The sequence below is a fragment of the Gallus gallus genome, chromosome 5, assembly GCF_016699485.2.
Source record: "Gallus gallus isolate bGalGal1 chromosome 5, bGalGal1.mat.broiler.GRCg7b, whole genome shotgun sequence".
NCBI classification, from domain to species: Eukaryota; Metazoa; Chordata; class Aves; order Galliformes; family Phasianidae; genus Gallus; species Gallus gallus.
In genome coordinates, this window is record NC_052536.1 from 17,253,483 (window position 1) to 17,280,326 (window position 26,844).

Sequence of the window (26,844 nt, forward strand, 5' to 3'; positions counted from 1 at the left end):
TCCTTATCAAGTGACAGTAAGCAGAATGCAAAATACCAGATGTCTCTCTGTGTTTTTTTTTCATCACTCAATCTTCTTTATCTCAAGATTTGAGGCATATGCTTCTGTTTGTTTGTTTGTTTTCAGTGAATTCCTAGTCTTGATGTAGATGAGAGACAATTACTTTGTGTCAGTTCCAGTCTGCATTTCTCTGTCACTAAAACTGTGTTCCTGGTTATGTTCTCTAGTATTCCTTGGGTCTAGGTATGCATCAGGACTCTTAAATCTCCATCGCTAAGCCCTTTAAGAGTATATAGGTCAAGCTTTTCTATGTGACCCCTTTCTTTCGTCTAGAAAACAGTCCAGTTTTCTGCCCTCTGTCTGATTCTGTAAGGCCTTCATTTAAAAACAGCTATCTCTGGATACCTTTCTGGATTTACATGTTCATCAGCAATGAATTCTAAGAACTAAGAGATTATCATGCAGTAAGCAGAGGCACAGGAGGTGTCCCATCAAAATTAGAAACTGTAACTTCTCTGTTTGCATGAATGTTAGGAGAATGTTACAGAGGAGCATAACTGGGATGGAAAGAACTGTGTGTGGGAGGGATAAAGGAATAGTTAAACACAAGTCCTTGACGTGTGTGTTTGTATTATTATTTCTGTTTTTTTTCTTTAAAGCTGTTTGAGATATGATCACTCTGTTGCTTTGTCGTTCAGTGACAAATCTGAAGGTCTTCAAAAATAATAGTTATTTTCGGCTGGTGTATTTAGGCAACATTTTCAATCGCTAGATAAATTAAAACTCAAGCTGGTATGGCCTGGAAGAATGAGCAGAGTAGAATGTGGATTATTATCAGAAAAAAATCTAGCAGTAATATGTTCCTCCCCAAGGTATTATAAAGGTATCATTGTTAAAAAGGAGGCCTGAAAACCACCACTCTTAAAACAGTACAATCAAAACATTTGGTTTTGCACTGTAGAGATCAGACTATTTTGATGTAAGATGCATAGTTTGGATATATGCAGGCCTTCAATTTATTTATGTTCAGATTCCTCAGTATTTTGAAGTACACTCAGAAGCTGTTCCTCAAATTCTTCATTTATTGGCCTCATTTCTAAAAGCAATGAGCAGAGAAGTAAAAAGGAAATCCCTTTTTAATCTATTAATATTGTTGTACCTGGCAAAACTAGAAGTCCCATCTTTCTTTTCTTTTACTTCCTTTTGCATAAGACCTTACTTCAAAATTTCCAAAGCTAACTACTCTATGATCTTATCTAGAAAAAGAAATGCAGACATTTGCCAGTAATATTGTTCTAAGGTTGTGCATTGTGCTGGGTTTTGGATAGCTGAAATCTTGATCTGAGTGGAGGTTGTACACCACAGCCATTCCTTACTTGATAGGCGCGAGAAAACCTTGTCCAGTTATAGACTCTTTAGATTTGGAAGGGACCTTTCAAGGTCACCTAGTCCAACTCCTCTGCAATGTCTGTGAGGAAGCCAAAGCGCCTGCTTTTGCTCTATATAGATGAAGCCAGCTCCAGCACTTTCATATCTTTTCCATCTCGAGAAGATGATAGAAGGGCTGGAGCACCTCTCTTGTGAAGCTAGGCTGGAGGAACAGGGCTTGTTCAACCTGGAAAAGGGAAGGCTATGGGGAGACCTCACTGCAGCCTTCCAATATTTTAAAGGAATCTGTAAACATGGGGGAAATCAACTATTTTACAAGGGTAGATAGTGATAGGACAATAGGGGATGATTTTAAACTAAAGGAGGGGAGATTTAGATTAGATGTTGGGGAAGTTTTATCTGAGAGAGTGGTGAGGTGTTGGAACATGATGCCCAAAGAGGTTGTGGATGTCCCGTCCGTTGAGGTGTTCAAGGCCAGGTTGGATGGGGCCCTGGGTGGCCTGGTCTAGTACTTGATTTAGTGGTTGGCAACTCTGCTTGAGTTGCATGATCCTTGAGGTCCCATCCAACCCAAGCCTTTCTATGATTCTAAGATGTTATCTTCTTCATTGCCTCTATTCTTGATACCATATATGTCTTCAAGAGAACTATTTGTTGTCACATTACTCTCAAAGCCTAAAAATGTTCAGACACCTGAAAGATGGGGCACAATGACTGATACTGGCCCATTTCCTCTATTTTCAATGATGATTTGCCCTAGGATCCAAGTTATTCATTTTTCTTTGCATGCTTATAACTTCCGGTAGCCCCCATCAAAGATTCCTCTAATCGGGAGTTATAGCCCAGGGCTATAATACAGAAAATGCAAAAAAAAAAAAAAAAAAAAAAAAAAAAAAAAAAAAAAATAGTCTTTTCTCCAAGAATCTACCAGAGAAATCTCTCCCCAGTGTGACCTCACTTATGAGACTGGACGTATTCCAGCACAGGGGAGACCTTCACATCTAAGATGTATATAAACAGAAGTACACAAATCCAGTAGCAATACAGATCTTAAAAAACATCAGGACTTTGTCTTTACAATAACCATGCAAGAGCAGAACAGTTTATCGTGGTTGCTCTGCCTAATATGGGAAGCAGTGAGGAGCAGCAGCTCTTGCTAGGAGGCAGTACGACTTGCTGGAGCCTTGGTTTGTGTGATAGAGCACCGCGTGTGCTGACACCCATGAAGCTAAGAGTCTGCCTCTGAATGCATCCTATCTGAAAGAGCATGTTTGTAAATATAGTTGATTTTCAGTGTGGAAGTTACGGCCTTTTATGATAGTGAAAACTCTTCTGCCTGAAAGGTATCTAGGTATCTCTCAATGCCTTATGTGGGATTAAATATAAGCATCTGCTGACATGTTCTCTGCTGTGAGAAATCCAGCTGGGTGTGTACCTTGAGTTCTTTGTTCCCCAAAACAAAATCTACCTCAGCCTCAAGGAATATATTTATGCAGTACAAAACAGGAGGTAAAAAATATAGTACTTAGCACTAAGAATAAGCTCTACATTTTTAGCTGACTTTATTAACTGACGTATCTCCTGTAACACAAAATGTGTTACGGGCTCTCCCTTTGAAAAACTGATGTAGATAGTAGGTGAATGCTAGTGCTTATTGTACCTTGGTATGTTTGGGAAAACTCAAAAATGGCTGAAAGAACTGCCAAGAAATGCTGAGAGATCACTACCACAATTGATTTAATGATCTGATAAGGCATACGTAAAACTCTGCTTGCAGCTAGAAGACACCTCTCATGATTTTGATCCACTGCCAAAAGGAACAAAAGATACAGCAACTAAGAAAATACAGAAGCAATGAAGAATGTAATTTATCTTTTTAATGATCGCTTTCCTGAAATAAAACAACTTGTGACATAAAGATGCACAAACTTCAAAGCAAAAAGAAACTCATACACTGATTTCAGTGTTACTGCATGGAGAAAAAGGAATGGAAATGATATTTCGATACGTTAGGGTTATAAATAATGTAATTTTAAATTGTTTGATTAAAATACTATAATGAAAAATAAAAATCGTTACAAAATTTGAGTACCAGGGACTAAACACTGAGAACATGAGCAGAAATTGATTCATTTCACCATGGCAGAGATGAATAACCCCTTGAATTAGAGCCAGAATTCATCTTCAGCTCTACCAGTTTCAATGCTCCCAATGTGTTTTAAATATATATGTGTATATATACATATGTTGTTTTTCCAGATAGGATTGTTCTATGCTGATTTTGGGGTGAGTGCCCTTCTGATAGAGTATTCCTTGTATTCTTTATGCTCTTTAGCTTATTGCCCCACAAACAGCATTGAAATGAAGAAATGATGGTACTCCTGGAAATAATTTTTTGAAGTTTATGTTGTGCCTGAACAGCCACACCTAATATATTTTTATGCATCTTCATTTGCTTCTTTTCATACCAGATAGTACAGTCTCACAAGAAGGCCCTGTCACTATCGGGGAAAGCAGCTATTATTACATTTTGAGGTTCACCCTTCTGATTTGTTGCTGCTGTGATTTATTTTTTTACTTCTTTTAATTTTCACTCCATATCATGCGGGTGAACAGCTGCTGTCCTTTTCACAGACTGGCACAAATTTGGACTTCTGCTGTTTGTTTACAAACTGAAGCTCTACTGCTACAGTTATGTGACGGTCCACATCCCTCACTGAACTATAACATAATATCAGGCTATCTGGATGGTAGGCTGGCTGTCATCAGGCTTGCTTGTCAGTACTCTTACTTTCTAAGTCATCTTTCCATAAGCATGGGACTTAGTGTGGGTATTGGTAAATCAAATTATCTTTCACTGCAAAGATGGCTCAAAATGTTTTTTGAAGTCTCTTAGCTATGCCAGAGACCATTGTAAGGACTGGAGGAAGGGTGAGGAGAGCGTGTCAGGTGTATTTCTTGTGCCTAATGAGGATCAGAACTGTGTTCAGGATCAGGCTGAGTGCTGATCAAAAGCATCTGGGCTATCAGGCCATACTGTGTGGTCAATGTGACAGACGCTTGCCAGGGAACCATGGCATCTCTGAGTAAAAAGGATTTTATGAGTTCAGGATTTATGTGCTGCATGAAGTCCATATGCAGGAACTCAGTGCATGCTTGTGGGAAGGAGCTTTAAAGGGCTATTCATGTGTCGTATGGGGGAAAGCTTGTGTATTTCTGTGCATACTTCTCAGTGTTTTTAAAAGAAGTTCAAACGTGCTTTTCAGAAACATTCATCAATTGACTCATTCGAGTCCTCATCTAAAATTTCCATATTAAATGTAATTCTAACGATTGCATCAAACACTGCATGTCTGGAAGGATATTAAATAGCAGTACTGGGAAAAGGAAGATTGTCCACTCTTCTTCCTCTTCCAAAGTCTTCTATTGATTTACTGCTTTCTGTAGTCCTCAGTGTAAATAATGTCACAGCAAATAAGTGTTTAGCATCTGTGGAGTTTATTCTATTGGTCTATTTAAGTTCTAAGTCTGAGTTATAATGAATATAAATTAGTAGCCAGTGAGTGTTGTTTAATTATCTAGAAGCCTTGTCATTGATAAAGTGGTCTGTGCTGACTTTCTTGACAGGAAAAATTGAAGTTGTTATGCTAAACTCTGGACAACTTGATGTAAATATTTACCCACCCAATAAAGAGGTGCTAAAAGTAATTCAGACTCAGGATGTTAACTCCTGGAGATCACACAAGTTCCCGTAGGAAGCCAAGCTCATGTTACAGAGGGAAACCTCAGATCTCACTACAGCAAATGAACAGTTGCTGTAACAAGGTGATGATAAAGAGAAGTTTGGATTTGATTATAAGCATGCCTGAGGAGAGTTATATACATACAGAGAAGGATCCACCTCCCATATGGTGCCTGTCACAGTGCTGTCTGACAGGGTGAGGGTTTTTTTCAGTTCTGAGAGTGAGGGTCAATGCAAAGACATAAATCTCAATGCCAACAGTCATTGAGTGTCATCTGAGATGCTCTAAAGCATCCTGTCTGGCTCCACCTGGAATCCTGTAAGTCTTCCATTGTGCGGGTATCTGGTCTGGTGTGGGTCAATGGGACAAGACACTAGTGAATGACTGAATAAAGCCCATATCTTCATAAAGTCAGAATGACGAATGTCTGCTCAAGGCCTCCAGTTTTGGTCACCGTTTCTGTCAAGACTCAGGTAGCACATAGCTGATGATTTCTGTATTAACAGTTGCTTTCCATGTTCCTTCTGTGAGAAAGAAAACACGCTGCCACAGTATTTGATGAGGTGAACGATTTGTGGCATCTTCTTTTTCTCCCAAGACATAAAGAGAGGTAGGTGCTCAGGCCAGGGTAAGGTTCAGCGGCTGTACGTTGCTGCCAAAGAGCTCAAACCACTCTCCTCTGGATGTCCAGCTGTAGTGATGACAAAGTAATCAAGCTGTCTCCCACACGTAATAGCCACCATTTGAACAGCACACATTTGGACAGGAAAGGCTAACTTCACAGCCTGTGGACTGTAGGACATTTATTTTTGAGCTCTCCTCCCACTTAGTTCTGACCTAAGAGGGAGCAGGCTTTGCCCTTCAAAGCAGCATCAGGCTGGTTTCTGGGCTCTGCAGTGCAGCACACAGCAGTTGAGCATTCACAGGCCCCCAGGACTGCCCCAGGACTAGGCTCTTTGAACTTACACACCAGGCACTTGACTCCTAGGCCTCCATCTGTGATGTCTCAAGCAACTCCACTCCCTTTGAGGCAGAAACACTGCAAAGTCAGGGTCATCTGTGTCCCTTAGGAGAGGAGACAGCTGCTACATTTGGTTTCCATCTTCTTCTTGGCTCCTCTGGTCAGCAAACTCTGCAGAGATGTAGCTATTTATGTGTGGCCTTTCCAGATTTTTCCCACAAACATAGTGTAAATGATTGCTGCTTGATCCATGTTGCATCCCCTCCTGCTTCCCAGGGCAGGCTGCACGCTGCTGGCTCATGATCCTGAACATCATATGAAGAATTAGTGGACCACAGGGCTTGCTGTTGTTTTTATTTCAGAAGAGGCATGGTAGGAAAATCAGTACATCTCATGTGATGTTTCCTTCTAGAGTATTTTGGAAAGCCTCAGTGTGCTATGGGGCTTGGGTTGCCCAGACTGAGTGAGATATCTTTATGAAGATAAAGGCTGCAGAGCCCCATATGTTCAGGACACTAAGGACAATCGGGATATCCTAGTGGCAGGATGGAACAGCATCTAAGGTTTACATCTCCGTAGCTGTCACCAGAAAGAATAAGAAGACAGTGGTGTGGCAAGCATCCATGCCATTAGTCAGTGAGCAGAGACGGTTGGTGTTGTCAACTGTTTTGTAGAAAACTAAGAGAGTGATGATTGTCTCTGTAGCCCTGGGTAGGCAGGCATGCTATGCTCTGTGTCACCTTTGGTGCTCTGAACCAGATGGTGGGGCCATTGGATAAATCAGGCAAGAAGGGAACCCAAGAGTTCTCCAATCCAAGCATCTGCTCAAAACAGGGCCAGGCTATGAGACTAAACCTAGTTTCTCAAGGCTATATCTGACTGGGTCTTTAAAACTTTTCTGGGCAACATGTTAATCTTCTCTTCTACTCATTATCATCCAAGCTAGACAGATTAAATCCAGTATGTGTGTACAGAATCATAGTCATTGGAAGGGACCTCTGGAGGTTGAGTCTACTTACCTCCTAAAGCAGGTTCCTTAAAGTAGGTTATGTAAGGAAGTGTCAAGGTGGGTTTACGTATCTCCAGAAAAAGAGACTCCACAACCTCTGAGCAGCTTGGAACTGGAACATCCTCTGTAACCCTCAAAGTAAAGAAGTTTATCCTCATGTTCAGATGGAACTTCTTATGCTCCAGTCTGTGCCTATTGCCCCTTGTGCTGTTCCTGGGTGCTGTTGAAAAGAGCCTGGCCCCATCCACTTGACTCCTACATTTAATTATTTATAAGCATTGATAAGATCCCCTCTCAGTCTTCTCCAGACTAAAAATTGTCCCAGGTCTCTCAACCTTTCCTCATAATGGCAATGCTCCAGACCCCAAACATCTTTGTGGCCCTCTGTTGGACTATCGCTAGAAGTTCCCCATCCTTCTTGAACTGAGGAGCCCAGAACTGGACACAGTGCTCCAGATGTGGTCTCACCAGGACAGAGCAGAGGGGGATGATCCCTTGTGACCTGCTGGCCGCACTCTTTTTAATGCACCCCAAGATACCATCAGCCCTCTTGGCCACAAAGGCACCCTTATGGTTTATGGTAAAGTTGTCTACCAGGACACCCAGGTCCTTCTCTGCAGAGTTCCTTTCCAGTTGGTCATTCATACCTTCCTTTAGAAGGACAAACTTGTCCTCCTGAAAGTGATTTTTTTTTCTGTTAGAAAAACAGGGGAACAGAATTTTACTTTGACTCCAATTAATTGCAATTTTTCTCTGTAAATTTATCATCACCTGCAAACTGAGCACCAGCTTTGTCAAGATTACAAGAGTATGCTCTTTTTTTTTGGGGGGGGGGGGGGGGGGGGGTACAAAAAGAATTGCTGACAGAATTGTGGTGGATCTGCTGGGCTTAATGTTGCCAACTTCTTTCAAGAGATGAAGATTCTAGTTTCTAATTTCATCTTTCCGAAACAGGAACGTTTGCAGAGAATTATAGCAAGTCCTTTTCTTGGATTTTTGTTTGAAGCCATTACAAATCTGAAAAAGAAATGGTCTGACAATGAGTGTGTATACACATATTTGGAATACCAGAAACTGTTTTGCATATATTTAAAAACAGTTGGGTAAGAAGATTACTGACTCTGTATGCCCCAGCACAGCCATTTATTGATCATAAAAAGCATAAGTGTCTGTTTGAATTTCAGATAAATGCAACAAAAAATAGTAGAAAAGGAGCAGGGATGGATTTTTAACCTTTCTTAGAAATATATACCAGTGCTTCTCTCCATATATTTTTCACTTGTCCTAATGCGGAAGTAGAAGAATGAGGAATGTACTCAATGCTAATTTCCTTCCAGGGGTTAATTTTGATCCTTCATTCTTCATGACATTAAAATGTACTTTTACAAGACATCAAAATCATAAATCGACATCACCAGAGACAAGTACATTTGTATCCCCAGAGAATCTGGCTCCACATGTCTCAGATTAGAACTTCCATTCTGTGACTCTCTCTCTCTCCCTTTTGTCTTGCTGCTATCTCCCTTGCTGTCTCTTGTCTGCTGCACAAGAGAAACCAATGGCTCCGACCACACACAGCGCGTACTTAGCAGATGGAAAACATAGGTGCCAAGAACCAAAATGCTTTTCTTCAGCAGTGGCATCTCCCACGACTGGTCCTTTGGTTGGCATTAGGAACCAGCCAGGAAATTCCTTTTAAAATGCAGAAGGATAACATCCTTGTAACATTTCCCTTGGTCTGAATGCTTCCTCCGGGGAATTTGCTACTCTGTTGTATGTACAAAAAGAGGATCTTAGCGGGGTGTTTGGGGGTGATGTTCTGGGTTCAAGGTCCTAATGGCTTGGATTGAGCATTCTCTGCACTTTATGGGAAAACAGCCATGGCCCACCTTGGCTTTTATGGAAGAAGAGGAATGTGAATCAAAAATTAAATTCACATAACTTTGTGGGTGGCCTTCTCTGCTATGCAGAATATCTTTGTGTATGCCACGACTTTGAGAAAAGAGCCTTTTACTTATATAGCAACAAACTGTCTTAAGTCAGAGTGTTTATGTTCCTAAGTGCTATATCATGTTTCCCGACTATGTTAATGAAACAAATTAGACAAAACTACGCACAGATTCCCATATTCAAAGAAAACTTTCCAAATTCTAACAGATCCAGGCTGTAGTGGTAGTTAAGCATGCTGAGCTTTATTTTCCATTTGCTAAAAATCATAAGCCAGCATGCTCACTCTTGATTTCTGTACATCAAGGAATGGAAGATGAGGTTATAACACTCTCTCCTACTACATCCAAGTTCTTTTAGTCATTCAAAAGTTACAGTTTTCAAAGTGACTTAATGGACTGGTCAACTGACATATGTTTATGGTTAAGAAAATGATGGATACTCTGGATACAGGATACTTTGTACACACATTTTCCTGACTTGAGTCATTAAGCAAATGAATGCTTTAATTCATTCAATGAGAAGGCTGTAAAAGCATCACTATATAAGCATTTCCCATGCTGGATACTTAATGTAGTGCTCTCTAAAGGGATATCATCAGATCTTAGAAATACTCTATTTATAGTCAGTGAAATATGTGAGAACATTTATAGTAAATGAGGCTGACTTCTTCATTTACGTTTTTCTGATTTGTTTTGAAACATGAGAAAAATGACGAAATAGCCATATCTACATCTAAATAAAAGTGATCTCATGAAATACACATGGATATTGAATTTCAGTCTGGTTTTGTATACCATTTAATACAGCTTTAAAAGATAACTTCAAACTGGTTATTTATTCACCTTCTGTGGCAAGACATTATGGAAAATGTTGAGCATAAATATGAGCAAATGTTGCTCAGGAGATACCTAAGCATTTACCTAACCATGCTCCTACAGAAAATAGTTTCTTCAAGAAGAGACCTCAGAAAGTTCCTCACCCATGCAGTCTCATGGGCTCCAGTGGAACAGGTCATATGAATAACTACCTCAGAGGATAAAGGTAGTTCAGAAACTGGCCTTTTGCTGTCTCACTTCATTAATTGTTCATTTCAGAGCTTTGCATTTATGCCAATTTTCTACAGTTAGTCTTAATTTATGTACAGGTTCAATCTTGAAATTTGCTATCTGATAAACTGCACACATAGACTGTGAATAATAAGTGATGTTGTTCTTAAATCCTTAAATAAATCAGGCTTGGGATAAATGGGAATTTGAATACTTAGATGTTAAAGACTTTTTTCACTTTCTGGCTGTATATTTTTGAATATACTGATGACATAATTTACTTGATAGGAATTGAACTTTGCCACATTGCTAGTCTTACTCTAACTTTTCTAAGCATTTTCTAACAGAAAATTTCAATAGTACTAAAAGTGTATTGAAAGTATTGACCAATGTATAATAATAGGAACTATCATGTCTCTTAAAAATATTCCTCCAGATTCACACTGCTTCTAACAAAAAGAAACTATTGGATTCTAAACTGCATATTTTTAAGGGTTTACTCTTAGTGTCCATTTTTAGAAATGCAGAACAATTCCTTCAGCTTTTTTAATAGCTGAGACTTAATGTGCCATAAAAACATACTGTAAATATTTCTGTTGCTGTAATGGTACCTCAGTTACCACAAAGAGTTGCTAGGATATTATCTGTGTCAGGAAGTTTGTTGTGCCTTCATGAAGGAAAACCAACAGTCATTTTGATACATTATGCAAATAGTATCCTGTTTTCTCAATAGATTTCTTTGGAGAAATTACAAAAGCTCCCAGCTCTGAGTAGGGTTCATTTAGATTGATGTACTTTGATGTTAGCATCCATGCTACTAACACTTTCCCTCTTTTCTTTTATGTTTACAGTAGTAAATAAATGTATACTTGATTGAATTTAGTGCTCGAGTTCATAGCGCAAACATACCTAAACAAAGCATTTTCCAATTCTGAAACAGGGAAAACATTTTAAATATTATAAAGAAATTGTGGTTGCTTTCAAAATAGTATTTGGAAAGGACGCTTTTAAACTAAGTGTGTTATACTTGTTGAATATGAACTTACTCTATGAAGTGATGAAGTTAATAATTATAAAAGATAAACATGGTTGTGAATCTTTTGCTGATCCCTATGTACATGATATCTGCTTGGTGTCAGACAGAAGCAATGGCTGTAAGAAGCACAAGAACATTTAGTGCAGTGTTTCTGACCCGGTCTGGTGAGGAAATGTCAATGTGATGGAAAAGTCCCATGAGACCTGCAGTGTGAATTCCTTGGAAGAGTTATTCAGACAAGTATGAAGTGAATGATGCTAGATCTATTTATGTTACTCATCACCGTTGTGTTTTATGCTGGTAATTTGTGTGTAGATTCAAAAAATGGAAAGGATGAAAGGAAATATTTTTCTGAAATAATCAAAATAGAAACTGTGGTAAATCTTTTTTTATTCAGTACTGCATTTACACTTGAGCAATATTACAATAGACTCATTCTATTTGTTCTTTATACAGAGAGAATTGTGAATAGGAATTAGCCATCTTTGGAGGGTTTTAGTAGCTTACATTTTCTTGGAATTATTCAATAGTAAGCTAGGAAAAAAGTCGTGACTCTATATCCCCAGTATATAAAATAAATGCTGTTCTATTTAATAATGGGTGTAGATAATTATTCCAATCTGTTGGTATTACATGACTGATACTCATTTGTCAATCAATTAGAATTAGCTAGGTTTTAAAACCACTACACTGGAGGTGCTTCAGCAATGAAAACACTGCAGAGTAACTAGGTAGTTTTGCCTGATCTTGAAGATCAACCAACCAATCAACCACTCTTTAGCTTTAATAAAATCAGTAGTATATTCTAAAGAAAACAAGGCAAGTTTTGTAAGCATTCTAGAACTTGGTCAGATTTGGATGAAATCATTGCTAAGCTAGGCTGCAGACACAGCATCAGGTTATGTACAAATCTACCTTCTCTCTTTAACACACTGTGCCAAAAGGGAGTGCCAGTATGGAGCTCCACTTGTTGGAACCACCTAGGAGGTGGTGCAAAAATGAAGCGGGTAAGGCCATCCTGAAGGAGGAAAGATTATTTCATCTAGGAAAACCTACTTCAATAGAATATTTAAGCTGGCAACTTCTGGGTACCTAGAAGTGTCAGTACAGGAACATTCAGACACTGTTTATGAACAGACACAAGTTCATAAAGATGGTCTTTTATTCAGTGCGCTAGCTAAGCCTACAGAAAGCTTTGAGAGGGAAGAGTTTACTGGTGTTTATTTTATCCATAAAATAAACATTTCCCTTCAATTTGCATCTTTCTGTGACAATACATGCCACAGGTAAAATTCTGCAGGATTTTTTTTATATAATTACCACTAATCATGATTAAGTACAATTTAGATTGTGATAGTGTCAAGAGACAGCTTGAATTACAGAGTAAGATTTCCAGCAATGTCAACAACTTGCAGCAAATATCTTATGCTAAAAAGAGCCTTAAGCAGACAAGGTATGCTGAAAATGTTCTTTATCAGAGCTGAATATATTTTATTAAGAATGAATAACATACTACCTGTATGCTTAGTGCTCATATCAGTGGATTTAATTGTATATTAAAAAAAAAAAGTTATTTATGAATAATTAAAAAAAAAAAGTAGGAGAAAAGATAGCCTGTGATGTGCCCAAAGGTATACAAACATTTTTGTCTATCCACATTATCTAAAATAGTAGTGGGTGGGTGGAAGAGTGGGATAAAATGTATATATGTTACTGTCTTTAAGCAGAAAGGACGTATCACAGGTAGGGAAATCAAGTACAGAAAGCATGTCTGTATAGTAATTCAAATGGAGAAGTATTTAACATTTGTGAAGGAGTTTGGATAATGCACATGACGACAGTGTACTTTGCTATTGTAAATTAGTTCACACAGCATAACATTTCATTTAGCTTAGAATATATAAAAACTATCATTTTCTAAGCCTGATAGTCTTTAATAAAATTGCTAAATTTGAGAAGTTTGAGATTAATGCATTTTGAATGATTAAAGTGAAGCAATAATAGCATTGCATTGAACATTATTTCCAGGGAGTCTAAATATTTCATTATTGTTAATTCCCACATAATCTCTTATTTATTTTAAATAAATGGCAAATTTTCCATTGCATAAGAAAACAGAGAAATAACCAAGTATTCTTCAGCTCTCCTCATTTCTAATTCAGAAAAATTCCCACTCTTCTCATAAATACGTATATGGTAAAATAGCTTCTACCTATGTTTCCTGATGATATCTCCTTGTCCAGCAATCAGCGGGATGCTATATATGCATATTGTTACCAATATATAGATAGGGAAAACTGAGACATGGGGTATATCTTGCTTTACAAATAATCGTGTCATGCCCGGAAAGTGAATTCAGATTCTGCTGATTTTCATTTCTTCTGGTTCCTATTTCTGCTGTCCTATACTTCTCAGCCAGCTGTGTGATTAGTAGTGCCATGTCAGCTTGAGTGCTCAGCTTTCAGAAAGTCTTTCCAAGGATTATTGGCTTAAAACTCTTCCAAGCATATCAGCAAAGGGAATCCTATGGATTATTTGACAGATTGGATGAACCTTTTCCAATAGCAAGCTTAGCCATATGTATGTTTCTTTATCAATTCAGTATCTTTAATAGAGATTTTTTTTTCTTTTTTTTTCCACATCTCCTCATTAAATCGTCACATGAAGTTTAGAGAATAGACAATATAAAAGTGATTTTCAGCATATTTCATAATTATCAATGGTTGACCCAAGATCCATGTTTAATTTCATAATATTGAAGATAACCCTTTTCTCACTAGATCAGCTACAATGCAGCCAAGAAGCAGATCCTATTCCCTGCTGGTCATGCTTTGTCTCTTATTTTAAGGTAGAGTACCTCATTATATTCAGTGAACTAAGATTATCATCAGGGAAGGTGTATCTCAGCTGCTTACCACGTATCTATTGTCAAAACTATAACATACCAGTCTTGTGTATCCAATGTCCCTCTTCTAACAAAATGCCTTATATCTTCATTTTGATTTAAAATGTATGAAATCTTTATTTTGCTGACGCAAAGAACTAACTTCCCTATTACTTTACAAGGCTGAAACAGGTGTCCAAATTTTTGGTGACACCAGTTTACATTACAATGAAATGAGTCTCAGCTGTCTGCTGAGCAATATAAAGACTTGATTACAGCTTTTCTCCTTAAGTGAAGATAGGTCGATCTTTTCTGATGATGACTTCGTCTGTTAAAAGTGGGCATATTCTTTGCCACGCTAAGATTCTGTCTTTATTCTAATGGAAACTTTATTCCATTTTAATGGCAAACGTTATTAAAAAGAGATTCCCTTAGTTTCCTTTTGAACCTGAAGATGGTTGCAATTCACAGTAGCAAGGCAGAAGATAGGATATTAGCCTGAGATAAAGGTTGGCTATTTGGAAATACAAATTTACAAATTTGTTTTTCTTTCTTTCTTTATTGTCTGCGTGCTGAACAGTTACTGCCTAAAAAGAGTGAAAATGACAATACAGAGCTATTTATATGTGAAATAAGTAAAACTTATGTCTCCAACTTATGTCTCCAACTCCAGCCTGCAGCTACCTAGTGTTGTCTTGCAGGCTTTTGGAAGAATAGTTACTGGGCAGGTCTAGGTAGTAACTGAGATACCCTCAGAAAGAAAAGGAGAGCAGCTTGTCCTTGTACATTTATTCCTGCTGTGACTCAGCTGAAATTTGTAGACTCTCACCTAAGGAGTCTGTATCCTCTGTTTATGCCTTCGATGTTTATACATCACTCCTCTGAAGAGTGCAAATCCACTTGGAGAGCAAAGAGTGTTAGCAAATACTTTGTTTGTTTTGGTATGGCGTCTGCAGCATAGTAAGAAGGACTGTGGCTCATCATCAGATTAAAAAATTTCCAAAACACAGTTATGTTCAGTCTTTTTAAATTATGTAGATACACATTCTCATTTCCTTAGGGAAATGCTCTTAAAAGGAGACTTTGCAGTGGGAAGAGAAGGGTATTTTCTAAAGCAGAATAAATACAGAGAAGTAGGAAAAATAACTGCCACCTAAACTTCAACTTAATATTCTTATGTAGCAGTTTGTTATTAGATTTGTTAAACCCCAAGTCATGATTATGAGCAATAGGATTAAATAGTGTAAATACTTGTTATTTACAGGATTATTTCTAAAAGGACATCATGCTAGCATCTCATTCTGGCTACACTGGTATGTGTGCAATAAAGATGCTTCCAACTTTAAGACTGAAAGAGAACTAAGCACAGGAATCTGTACTTGGGCAACAGTTCTGCCAAAACTAATGCATTTTTACTTCATAAGATTTGGGCTTAGGGAATGATTGACCTAGAATAAAGGAGCCTTCCAGCTGTATTTAAAGTACAAATCCCAGCTGTATGAAGTTCTGATAGCAAAATATGAAAATAGATTTGAGTTCATCTAGTTCTAGAGTTTATCACTATCGAAAGATGTAAACTTACCAAAAAGTTTAGTAAATTTAGTGAAGTTCACAAATCTGAATTCAGTTTAGAATTCTAAAGATGATTTGTCTGCCAGGCTCAGAAGGTACTATCTGAGCAGACCAGGAATAGAAAAAGATACTGGCACAGAGATACTGAAGGTCATATATTACGTGAATAACAGAAACTGGGTCCTCTGAGTACTACACTCCTTCCTTTTTCCTGCAAGTTTTGCTGTGCTCTTAAGATCCCTTTGAGACCCAAGATATGGAAACTCCCATGGACTAAGACTCTGAGACAAGAATAAGAATCTTGAGTAATCTGTGAACAAAAAAAGCCAGGTTTCTTATCCCCATTCTAAATAATGATCACATTTTAGAACTATGTCATATAAATTCAATTTCTTAAATTCAAATTCCGACCCAGTTAAACTGTACACTGTATGGTCTACTCTGCTGTACATTGTTATCCCACTGGGAAGAAGATAAGAAAACAATGATATTGCAGATATTAATCACCTTGCTTAATTGCTGCAGAAAGGTGTTCAGCTAAAGCAGTAATGAATGCAGTATAATAGCCTATGGAAAAGGTCTATTTCTGTATGTTAGACCAGTCTGCTGTGTGGTGAATGACACTATTGTCACTGATTAACACTCCCAAGCAGAAGGAAAATGAGAAAGAAGAGACCTCAGAAGGAAATGTCAGGGTAGTCATTTTCTCATAGGACTCTTCTTGGCAGCTGGAGATAGTGACTCTGTAATAACATATTAGTTTTGAAGGGGGATTCCTCCAGAACGGAAATGTCCTTAGAAGGACCATTGCACTAACTATATTCAAGTCTGTGGGAAACTGTTACCCTATGACAAGCTCTTCTAAACTAGATAGGATTTATATTTTTTCTTAAATTGTTTTATTTTTGGCAACTCCCCTACTGTGACTTGACATCCCAGAAACAAGACCATTCAGATTCTCAGAAGCCAGAAACAGGGCTGACAAAACTCATTCAGAGTTCTTTGTTAGTTCTACTCATTTGATAACTTTCCATTCTACCATTGCCTTCTCTACTAGTTCTGAAACAGTTTTTATATATATAAACAAATTAAAAACATACTGTTGGAGAAATATAATCCAAAGCAAGGGAAAGAGCTATCTGCTTAATCTGATCAGATTTGTATTTTGAGGTTTGGCTTTTGCATACTGAGACAGGTGCTGAGCAAACCTATCTTGGAATACAGCCCCAGATTGTGGATGTAATTGAGAGTATGATGTGAGTTTTGGGAGTACCTGATAATAGGTTTTATCCTATATCTATCCTAATAGGTTTTATCCACTTCCCTGAATTTCAGTTGTAATTTTCCTCAGCAGTATCACTCTAACTGCTTACATCACATGGAGTGGGTTGCTATGGGTATTTTCTTTCCTCCACAGATCTCACAATCTCAGTCTGAAATCTAGGAATGAGACTGCATTAATTACTAATTGCCCACCCTCACAAGAAACAACATATTTACCAGTTGTTTATATACCATATATACCAGTAAACATATTTACCACTTTTGTTGATATTTCTTAATTTCATTAACCCCTAGAACGTCATTAATGTGAAGCATACATGGACCATTCTGCTGATTATGCGCAAGGCACGAACAGGTGCTAGCTCAATACTTCAGTTGTACTGGCTGTTCAGATATGACAAAAACAAGGAATGGTAAAATCTGTTGCTATTAGAATGAGAGTGATTCCGAGCACACAGTGAGAAGCTGACGCTTTTCCAGACATTCAAACAGAAGCCCAATTCAATATCGCGTTCAGTTCTTGCTGTATAACTCTTCCAGCTTTCACACAAAGGTAAAAATTTGGTGACTCGTGGTGTAAGGTTCCCACTGAATTCATGTGCTTCATGTGCTGACATCTCTTAGAAAAATTGACAGATGAACAACTCAGGAGCCTGTTTTTCTTTTAACTGATGAAATGAAGTTCTCTCCAAGTGGAGGGACGTGCTAGATGAGGTACCTTTCATACCTTCTTCATGAGCTAAGTAGAAATGAAAGTATTCCTTTACCAGTCCTCTACTGACCAAAGGGAAATTCTCCACGGAGGCACTCCATAAACAGTGTGCTCTGATTCCTGTCCCATTGTGCAAGCCAGAGGCTGTAAGAGCCTTAGACAAGCAGTTGGGATAAAATTGTGTGATAGGCACACATCCAAGAAAAACATGCTCCCACATTGCAGGTTTGTGTCTGGATTTGAATATTCCTGCTGTCCACCACATTAAATTGTTACTGTGACCATAATTTTCAGAAACAAACCTGAAAACAATTCTGAAATAAACCTGGCTTTAATGATAGGGTTTGGCTCAGAATTTAGTATCCAAATTGGTATGAATAGTCAGGTAATCTTGAGGTTTATTTGTCAGAGACTTGCTTGCTTATAATCATGCTACTATTGCTTTTTTTTTTTTTTTTTACCACTAAAGCAAGTTACGCGGAACTCCCTTTGACTTTGAAACTGAACTTGGCAAAACAGTGTTAAATTGGAATTTTTCAGAACTAAAATTGTTGCTTTTTTCTTACCAACCTTGAATTACTTGCCTGGAAATGATACAGAAACTTAGAGATAATATCAAGCATTTGACATATTGGCAAATGTGATCAAATGCTTAGAGGTTTCTGGGGAAGATACTGAGTGCCAGAGTGACTATACTCTAGATGGTCTTTATTATGATCCCAAATCTTCTGTGAAGGGGGAATATAAAGGAGTAAAGCTCAGATGCCAGTGCCTTTGTGCAGGGATCTGAAGGCAGTTGTGTACTGTCAGAGTGTATTTGTACAGGCAGAGTCCTATTTTGAAACAAAATACCTTATTGTGCTGTAAAACCCAGTGAATATTATGCTAGTGGATTGTTTTTATTGCCCCTTGTACTTACAAGAATCTTGGGTGAGCAAGAGCTGGGGCTTTGGGGCTTTTTTCCCCTCAAGCTTCCACAATTGTTTTTCATTCCATTTAAAACAGTTACAATATATTTATATAGTAATATTCATACACTTTGTAATTGAATGCCCCGAGAAACCAAGCCTGACACTCAGCACATAGGCAAGCAGTGACATGTGAGATCAGCTTCTTCCTCTTGAATAAATACTACTAACTTGCTGGGAAAATATGTGGTGATTCCTGTCTGAACAGCGTGGAGCAGGACAAAACTTCTAAATGCTTAGGCACAGATTGCAACAGATAACTAAGCTGGGTGCAAATAGTGTCAATGCTCTTACACAGAATAGCCTTCCAGTCACTAAACGTTGCCTAATGCAAGATAAATAGAAATCTTGGTTGCAAAGCTTAAAAACCTCAGAAGGGAATGCTTGTTGGATATGATAATATCTAGCTGATTTCTACCTTTTCAGCTGTAAAATTCACCTTGTTACGGAAAGGAAAGGAAAGGAAAGGAAAGGAAAGGAAAGGAAAGGAAAGGAAAGGAAAGGAAAGGAAAGGAAAGGAAAGGAAAGGAAAGGAAAGGAAAGGAAAGGAAAGGAAAGGAAAGGAAAGGAAAGGAAAGGAAAGGAAAGGAAAGGAAAGGAAAGGAAAGGAAAGGAAAGGAAAGGAAAGGCAAGGAAAGGCAAGGAAAGGCAAGGAAAGGCAAGGAAAGGCAAGGAAAGGCAAGGAAAGGCAAGGAAAGGGAAGGAAAGGAAAGGAAAGGAAAGGAAAGGAAAGGAAAGGAAAGGGTCAAGCAGAAGTGTACGAAATACTGGTATTTAAGAGTTTTTCTGTTCATTTTCGGATGGCTTTGGAGACACAGTTTGTTATAACGTCACTTCCATCAAACATTGGAAGCTGGACTTTCTGCAAAAAAAAATTCACACAAACATACTGCCTCTAATCCAAACAGAAGGGTTATGAACTGAACCTTCAAACAGAAACTTTCAATATTTGGCTTCTCAGCTCGGTAGCATCAATGTGGTATGCCAGCTATCGTGCAGTGTAATTAATAATTGTTGTAAAAAAGGTCTTTAAGGCAGAATACCCGCTGCATATAGCTTGTCTGCTTTTTTAACCAAATAAGGGAATAGGGCATTCCACTGTTTATAATAGCAACATGAAATACGATGTTTCAAACTGTTAAAGAAAACACGTTTAAACTTTTCCTGCCCATTTCCAAGTTTCTTCAACTTCTTCAAAAAAAAACTGGCTGTGATTCTCTGGCAGATTTATAGAAACCTCAATTTTTCACTTTTCAGAACACTTTAACAAAGCTTCAGAGATGAATAACATATCACCCAAGTTCTGGCATTTATGCAAGGATTGTGCAGACAGTTCAGAAAGAGTAAACACACAAAAATCAATTCCAGAGACTGACAGAAAGCGGAACTAATTAAAGAGGCCCGGGCGAAAGAGATCATTTACAAAGGCAAACAAGTCAATATTTATCACATAAATAAAGTTGGTGCTGTAGTGAATCCGGTGATATTTATAAATACACATCTGGCACAATAACATTTTGTTGATTATAAAATGACTGCTAATAAAACATGTAAATTCTTGAGCCCTACAGAAGATGACTCTCGAACTACTGCTTTAGACTTCTATCAAAACTTAAGCATTGCATCCTCAGACATCATCGCAACGTTCCTTAATGACCAAACATTTGTTACTATTCCCACTTACTATTGTAACTTTATTGATTTAACAGGAATTAATTTCATTACATCAGTGAAAGGAGACGGATTCAGGCCATGGAGTCCTAATTATACATGTCCTTTCCTGTGTTTTTCTTACTCTGCAAGTTCACTAACTGTATAGCAGAGTTACCTCTGGCTCTCCTGGTTTTGATATCAGTGCTATCTGGTGCTGATTATCCCTTAATTTTGCTGGAAGTGTTCTTGGCATCAGACCCCTGCCAAACCCTTGGGATTTTATTCCTTGCTACTAGTTCATATTATGTTCTCTACAGAAAGCTTGTCTGTGGCTTTTCACTTTCCCCAGACAAGGAAAATGATATGCTTGTGGAATGAGAAGGTGTTGTCTTTAATCCTGGCAAAAATCGGAGCTAATACAATGTTTAAATCTTTGCATCACTGAGGATGACGTTAGTATAGTTCTGCCTGTACAGGTTGTTCTCATCAGCTGAGTGTGTGTGTGATGTTCAATAATGGCAACGCTATGAATCCTCAGAATGATGAAACTACCCCTGGCACCTCCTTTTTTTTTTTCACATCCAGGTTTGTTTAAGGCAAGGAGTACAAGTTTATTACTATTTTATTTCATTTCTAGCACGATGTGAACAGAGACACTTGAAAAGAAGGCAAATATTGCCTCTGTCATGGGCATGGACTTACACATCCTGGTGCCAAATACAAAGGGTGGGAGTAGGGAAGGGTAACTTTACCCTTGGGTGTGACCTGCAGGAGCTTTGTGCATTTCTACATTCGGTTTTATTTGGTTAGTTAGTTCCCTGGTATATTTTAGAATCCAGTTTACCTGAGCTTTGCACATATCAAATGCACTGAAGAAACGCATTCCTTTTAAACTACCTCTGTAGAGCTCATGAATAAAATTCAGCTCTGCAGGTCAAGTTTCCTTTTGCCATCAATACAAATTCAATATGCAAGTTGGGAAATCTGCAGCAAATCTGTACTGAACATGGTTGGCAAAGTGAAGGTACTTTAGTTTGGCAGCATTATCTTTATCACATCAGCAGCATATTTCCATTTGTTCCATTGTCTTGGGTGGAAATATAAATATAACAGAAAGAAAACTAGTTTGCTGTCATCATTTAAATTTATTTCTACTTGGTTAGCAATAGAATTTCCCATCTGAGGAAAGCCCCATGCTATGGAAAGAAGACTATTTCATTCCAGTTGATTAAAATGTTACATGCCATAGCTGACATAGCAAATAAAATAAAGTTTAGAAAGTTTGCAACTGTCTGAACTGAAATTTTATCAAACCTGACATCCAAGATGTTAGAAACTTTAGTATTCATGGTAGTGCATTTTGTAACTTATCCGTGACAGAATGATGTTCAGGCCCTAGTGCCACATGTAGCAGCATGGCTAGGACAGGTAGGGCTGCTTCTCCTTCCAGAATATGTGTGCTGTTTGTTGTGAAATGGTTTGAGGTACTCATTCGAATGAGAATGAAAAAAAAAAAAAACTTTTTTCTTTTTCATTCAGCTCATTTACCTGAGTTGTTTCTCAAATGCCTGTGGAACCATAATACAGGAGAAGTGAATCAGCAGTATGCAGGGTTGGCCTAAGCCAGTATTACCACTGAAAATTATCCATGTGGAACCGTAATCATTGTATAATTTCCTTATCACGTATGCACTAACTTGCTTCCCTGAAACAATGTGTTCAAATCCCCAAAGGGTTGGTTCATATGTCTGAAGAAGATCTATGAAATTCCATGCATTGATGAGAAACAGATGTTTCATGTGAATGTTAAAAATTCCAGGACACTTTTTGCTCTGGTGTCCTTGGCTAGCTTCCCTGGTGTTGTCACATGTATTGTACATTGTTTGGAAACACTGCAGAGATGGATGCTTCAATATCGTTTAATGTAACGCATTTATCGATGGCATCTGAGAAGTCTAGGCTACACATATGGAAAATATCTGCAGATAAAAGAGGGAAAACACAAAGGAAAAGAAAGCAAAAGAATCAAATATATTTATCTATAGGGAGAAGAGGTAAATATGAAAACAACAAAAAATGATGACTCTTGAAAAGCAAGAGCAAAAGATCGGGATGTCCACGAATATAGATTACTGAAGCCCTGAACGAAAGCATCAGGTGATGTTCAGTTGGTGTTGTGGTGAGTGAGCTGATTGCCAAACATCCCGGCAGTGTAACACAGGAACGGTTCTGCTTGAAGAGATTTTGTGCAGTTCAGTGTAAGAAAACACGGAGTTTTTGCAAGTTCAGGAGTTAACACTGCTTCTAGCAGCCACAAAGAAAGCAACCCTATTAGAAACATAATTGGGCTAACTAATTAGCAGTTCTACCTACAAGAAGTAGGTGAGAAACAAGAAAAAATAATCTTGTGTCTACAAAGCGGTGGTTATCTGGGCAAAGAAACCTAACATCTCTGATTACACTGCATCAAGGTTATACGTGCATGCAGTTAATGCAGAGGGAATTCTGGTGTAGAGCCTCAAGCCCAGCAGTTCCCTGGTTTGGGGGTAGATAATTTGAAAGTGCAGGTTGTTCCATCTTCAGAAGTCATGAGTTGCAATCTACCCATAAATCCTTCCAAAATGTGGCAGGCAGCTAAACACAAGAGCGCACAGGTAGTTTGCAAGCTATCTGAACAGCATGAATGGGGAAAACAATTCTGTGCAAGTAAAAACATGGTAGATTATCAGGAAAATCTTAACAATGAGATCTGTGTCATTATAGAACCATTTTCCCAGATAGAATAACAGAAGTTGAATATTTTCGTGATTGGATCATCATCATTTGAATTGTATGGTCATCCTAGGTATGATATGACTACACTACTAACCCATTTTAACTCTATGAAGGATTGTGCAGGGCTCGGTTGTAATTTTAAATGAACGAAAACAGGTTGTCTCTTAAAAAAAAAAAAGAAAAAAAAAAGAAAAAAAAAAGTATTCCTTCCTCATGGCTGTTACCTGCTGAATTGATAGTCCTGTCTGACTGAGCTGCTAGTTAAGGGAGCTTACTCTGAGACCTCAAGTTCACCTACAAAGAGGAAATTTCTCTGGAAACAAGCTCTACTTCTGTTAGGACTGGGAAGACGGAAAGGCTAGCTCATTGGTTACACTGAGAATGTGAAGAACATACAAATTAATTCCAGGAAGAATGAGTGTACACCTAAAGCAGGAGGCACCTAGGGAGGAAAGCCCCAGTGTCTGAAGTCAGGGAAAAGATTAATGAAAAAGAAAGACTGGTGCTCTGTCAGAACCATTCACTGAACTCTCATTCATTGCAGGGAAACATTGTGTTCCTTAGAATTTATCTATCTTTTATGGGCAACAGTTGAAAAATGAGTAGCAACTGATCTTTCACATATGTAACCTTACGACCTCGCATGGAATCTTTCAGTGGGGCTGGAAAAGCAGGGCAGAAATTCGGCAGTAAGAAATGTGAGTGCTTAGGTCTTAGATTGCCATTTTGTCACACCACAGCTCTGCTCTCAGGATTTGCGCTGTGCTGAGTCTCATGTTCACTTTCCGCACTGGGACAAACTCCCCTCATTTGTATGTGCAGATGGGAGCATTTCAGTAGATGAGATTATCCTACAATTGATATTTTGAGACCTTTTTGGTTAGTTTTACTGACCAAACACTAAGTAAAAAAAAAAAAAAAAAAAAAAAAAGAGAGAGAGAGAGAGAGACAGGAAGTTTGAATAATACACACACCACTAACATTTTTATATTCATATTTATGTGTGTGTGTGTGTAAAGCTAATGTTTTTTTTTTTTTTTTTTTTTGGCTCAACTTTGCATTTTGAGGGCGGGAGGGGGGGGTTGTATTTTTTTCTTAGAAGCTCAACTCCCTCTTTATGAAACAAAGGAAACAGCATTCTACCTTCCACCTTCTAGCTAGGGAAAGAAACGAGGCAGCATAACATGCATATGCAAAGGATTTGCTTTTCAGATGACTTTAACTGAAGGACTGATAAAGCACTGCATTGCTGTCCTCTACTTCGGACATCTATCCCACTTGGAAAAACTATCAAGAGTTTTAAGTTTCCTTTAATTTGCTGTGTATGAACAGCGTATCTCACTCCACTAGCTTGTTGGTGCCCCCTTGTGTTTGAAAGAACGTGATAAATATCTATTGCATCTGCGAGTCTGTAATATACGAGTTGCTTGGAGAAGAGCTTAAATAGCTGTAACTGAGCAAGGTACAGATATTAGAGCAGAGGGGGAAATATTTCCAGATGTTCCCAAGCCACTGATAAATTAAACATATAGATAGCTTTATAGTAACTGTATTTTTAAATGTATTTCAATGAACGTTCAGAAAATAAATCATTGAGCTTTTTTCTCTTCATTCTGTTCAGGTACATTGTTCTCATGCAATTAATCAATGAATTAATTAAAACTCTTTATTTTGCAAAACAAATGTATGATTTGTTTTCAGGCACTGATATTTAAAAGCATGTGGGTTGTTGGGCATGCAGGTTATACACAAGGAAAATAAAGGGGTTGAGCAGAATCAGCCCCCTTTCAGACCTTGTGCTAAACATATAGCTTTACAGCTGTCAATATCTTTATCTTCAGTGTGTGCCTTGGCTTCTTCCCATAAGGACCCAGCCCACTGTTAAGATAAAAGAAGTGAGTGTAAGCTTCTTGGGTTTAATTTGTTACCAAGATAGATGATAAAATAGGTTAAAAAGAAAAGAAAAGAAAAGCTACATATGTGGTAAATAACGACCAGATTTCCACCTTATTTTTGTGCAGCAGCACAGACTGAGAACAAAAACCACACAGCTGGGTTCAGAACAGCAGGCATGCTGCCAAGTACATATGTTGCTGGGGTCCTGGTTAATGGCAGCAAATTACATCCATCACATTCGTTGCAATTTAGGAACACTGGACAAGGCATGTCAGCAACTCAGGACCTGAAAGAGAACTGTCAGACTATGGCATCAAGCTGTTATAAGAGCAATGACCAGACTCCTGATAGGTGGGTGATTGCCATCCAAGCACAGCACAGGAATTCAGAAAACCTGAGAGCTGTTGGAGGTCCTGTGTTTTGAAAGGGGATACTCAAAGGCTGATCCTGAGATGTTTATGAGTCACCAGAATTTTTTTGTGAGTGTATCTATTTCCCGTTGTGATCTACATAAACAATGAACTTCCTGACATCCCATATTCAGCAGTGGTCAGCAAGGGGCTGCTGTGATTTGAGTTCTCCCAAAGAAGAGCTTGTCTCTGAAAGAAAATTACTCTGCTGGGTACCTCTTGGGTTGCAGTCTTGACAAAAACTGTATTGATTCACTTATTGCAGGTGCGTGTCTGACAGTCTCAGGAAAGATCTCTACAAAAACTCTCAAATGACAGATTAACGGTAAGTGCTACAATTAGAGAGATTTATTAAGATTGGGTGGAGAAGGTGCCATTAAAGCTGAAGAAATGGCTCAGATGTCACACCTACCCTGGTGTCACATGCGGCAACAGCTGATGGGAGAAGTTGTACCTTGGCTTAGTCACGGGGAAGAAGATGCCACGAGAGACTTTACAGAGACTTTACAGAGACTTTTTTCTACCTCTTCCTATCCATCTCCTCTACTCACCACCCAGCCTTGCTCACAACTCCTGGCACTTGGGCCACTTTGTTTTGGCCAACCCTTCCTGCCTTTCTGGCCTCCCCACCCTGACTCACAGCAGTGATGTTCAGAGGGCATACACCTGGCCCAGCATCACTCTCTCACTCTTAACACACAGTGCATGCTGTGGGCTGTTGGTAATGCACTTGGTGTACAGCAACAGCCGATGTGGCTTTGTTACTCTTCATTATCTACCTGGGTATAGACAAGCTAGCTATATTTACAGATATATTGCTGGAAAGTGTGCAGTATTGAGTCTGATCAGGAAACAATCACCACCGCATTATTTTATTTATATAGATTCAAAACACAATGTAAAAATGCCCGTACTCTTTCTCAGATCCATTTGATACTCAACAAAAAGTATGTGAGCATAAACCGGTTCTCCAGGATCCATCAGATTTAATACCAACATCATAGACAGCCATACCTAATCAGTAAGGTGAGCACAATTTCTTTTAATTCTGTGTGATTTGCTGTCTTGTTCCAATCTGCAAACCCCGCACTGGAAAAATGGTTGCATGTGAAAAATATTCTTCTTCAGAACTTCTTCTATATTATTTATTTCTCACAGCACCTATCCAGTGAAAACACAGAGCCTGGAAAAGTGAATACAACTGTTTCTTTAACCAGCTCCTCCTCTTCACATTTTCTTGTGCAGGTCTTTGGACATTCCTACTTTGGAAAGTACTGATGAATCTCCCTGAATTGCTTTTGACTCAGCTCTAGGCTGGACTCCGAGCTCACTGCTCACGTGTTTCCCAGGGATCCACACAATGGGGCTGGTTGAGTGCATGGTTAATATGTTTAAACCACAAACTCCTTGAGAATGAGGATATTACAAAAGATATGACTTAAAACAAAACAACAACAACAAAAACCTCACAAACACCTCTCGACAGCAGTTGTAACTGAGTATAGGAAAGCATAGAATATACAGATACAATTCAGCAATGGTCACATGTGTAATTT

At 38.4% G+C, this 26,844-nt stretch overlaps 1 long non-coding RNA gene across 1 annotated transcript in view; it reads left to right on the top strand.

Moving 5' to 3' along the window:
* The window catches only part of LOC124418011, a 42,093-nt gene extending 15,777 nt beyond the window's left edge, over positions 1-26,316 (top strand). The window contains exons 2-3 of the long non-coding RNA XR_006939452.1: positions 25,554-25,613; positions 26,213-26,316. This is a non-coding gene — a long non-coding RNA (uncharacterized LOC124418011). The remainder of the gene's footprint in view (positions 1-25,553; positions 25,614-26,212) is intronic.
* Positions 26,317-26,844: the final 528 nt, after the last annotated feature.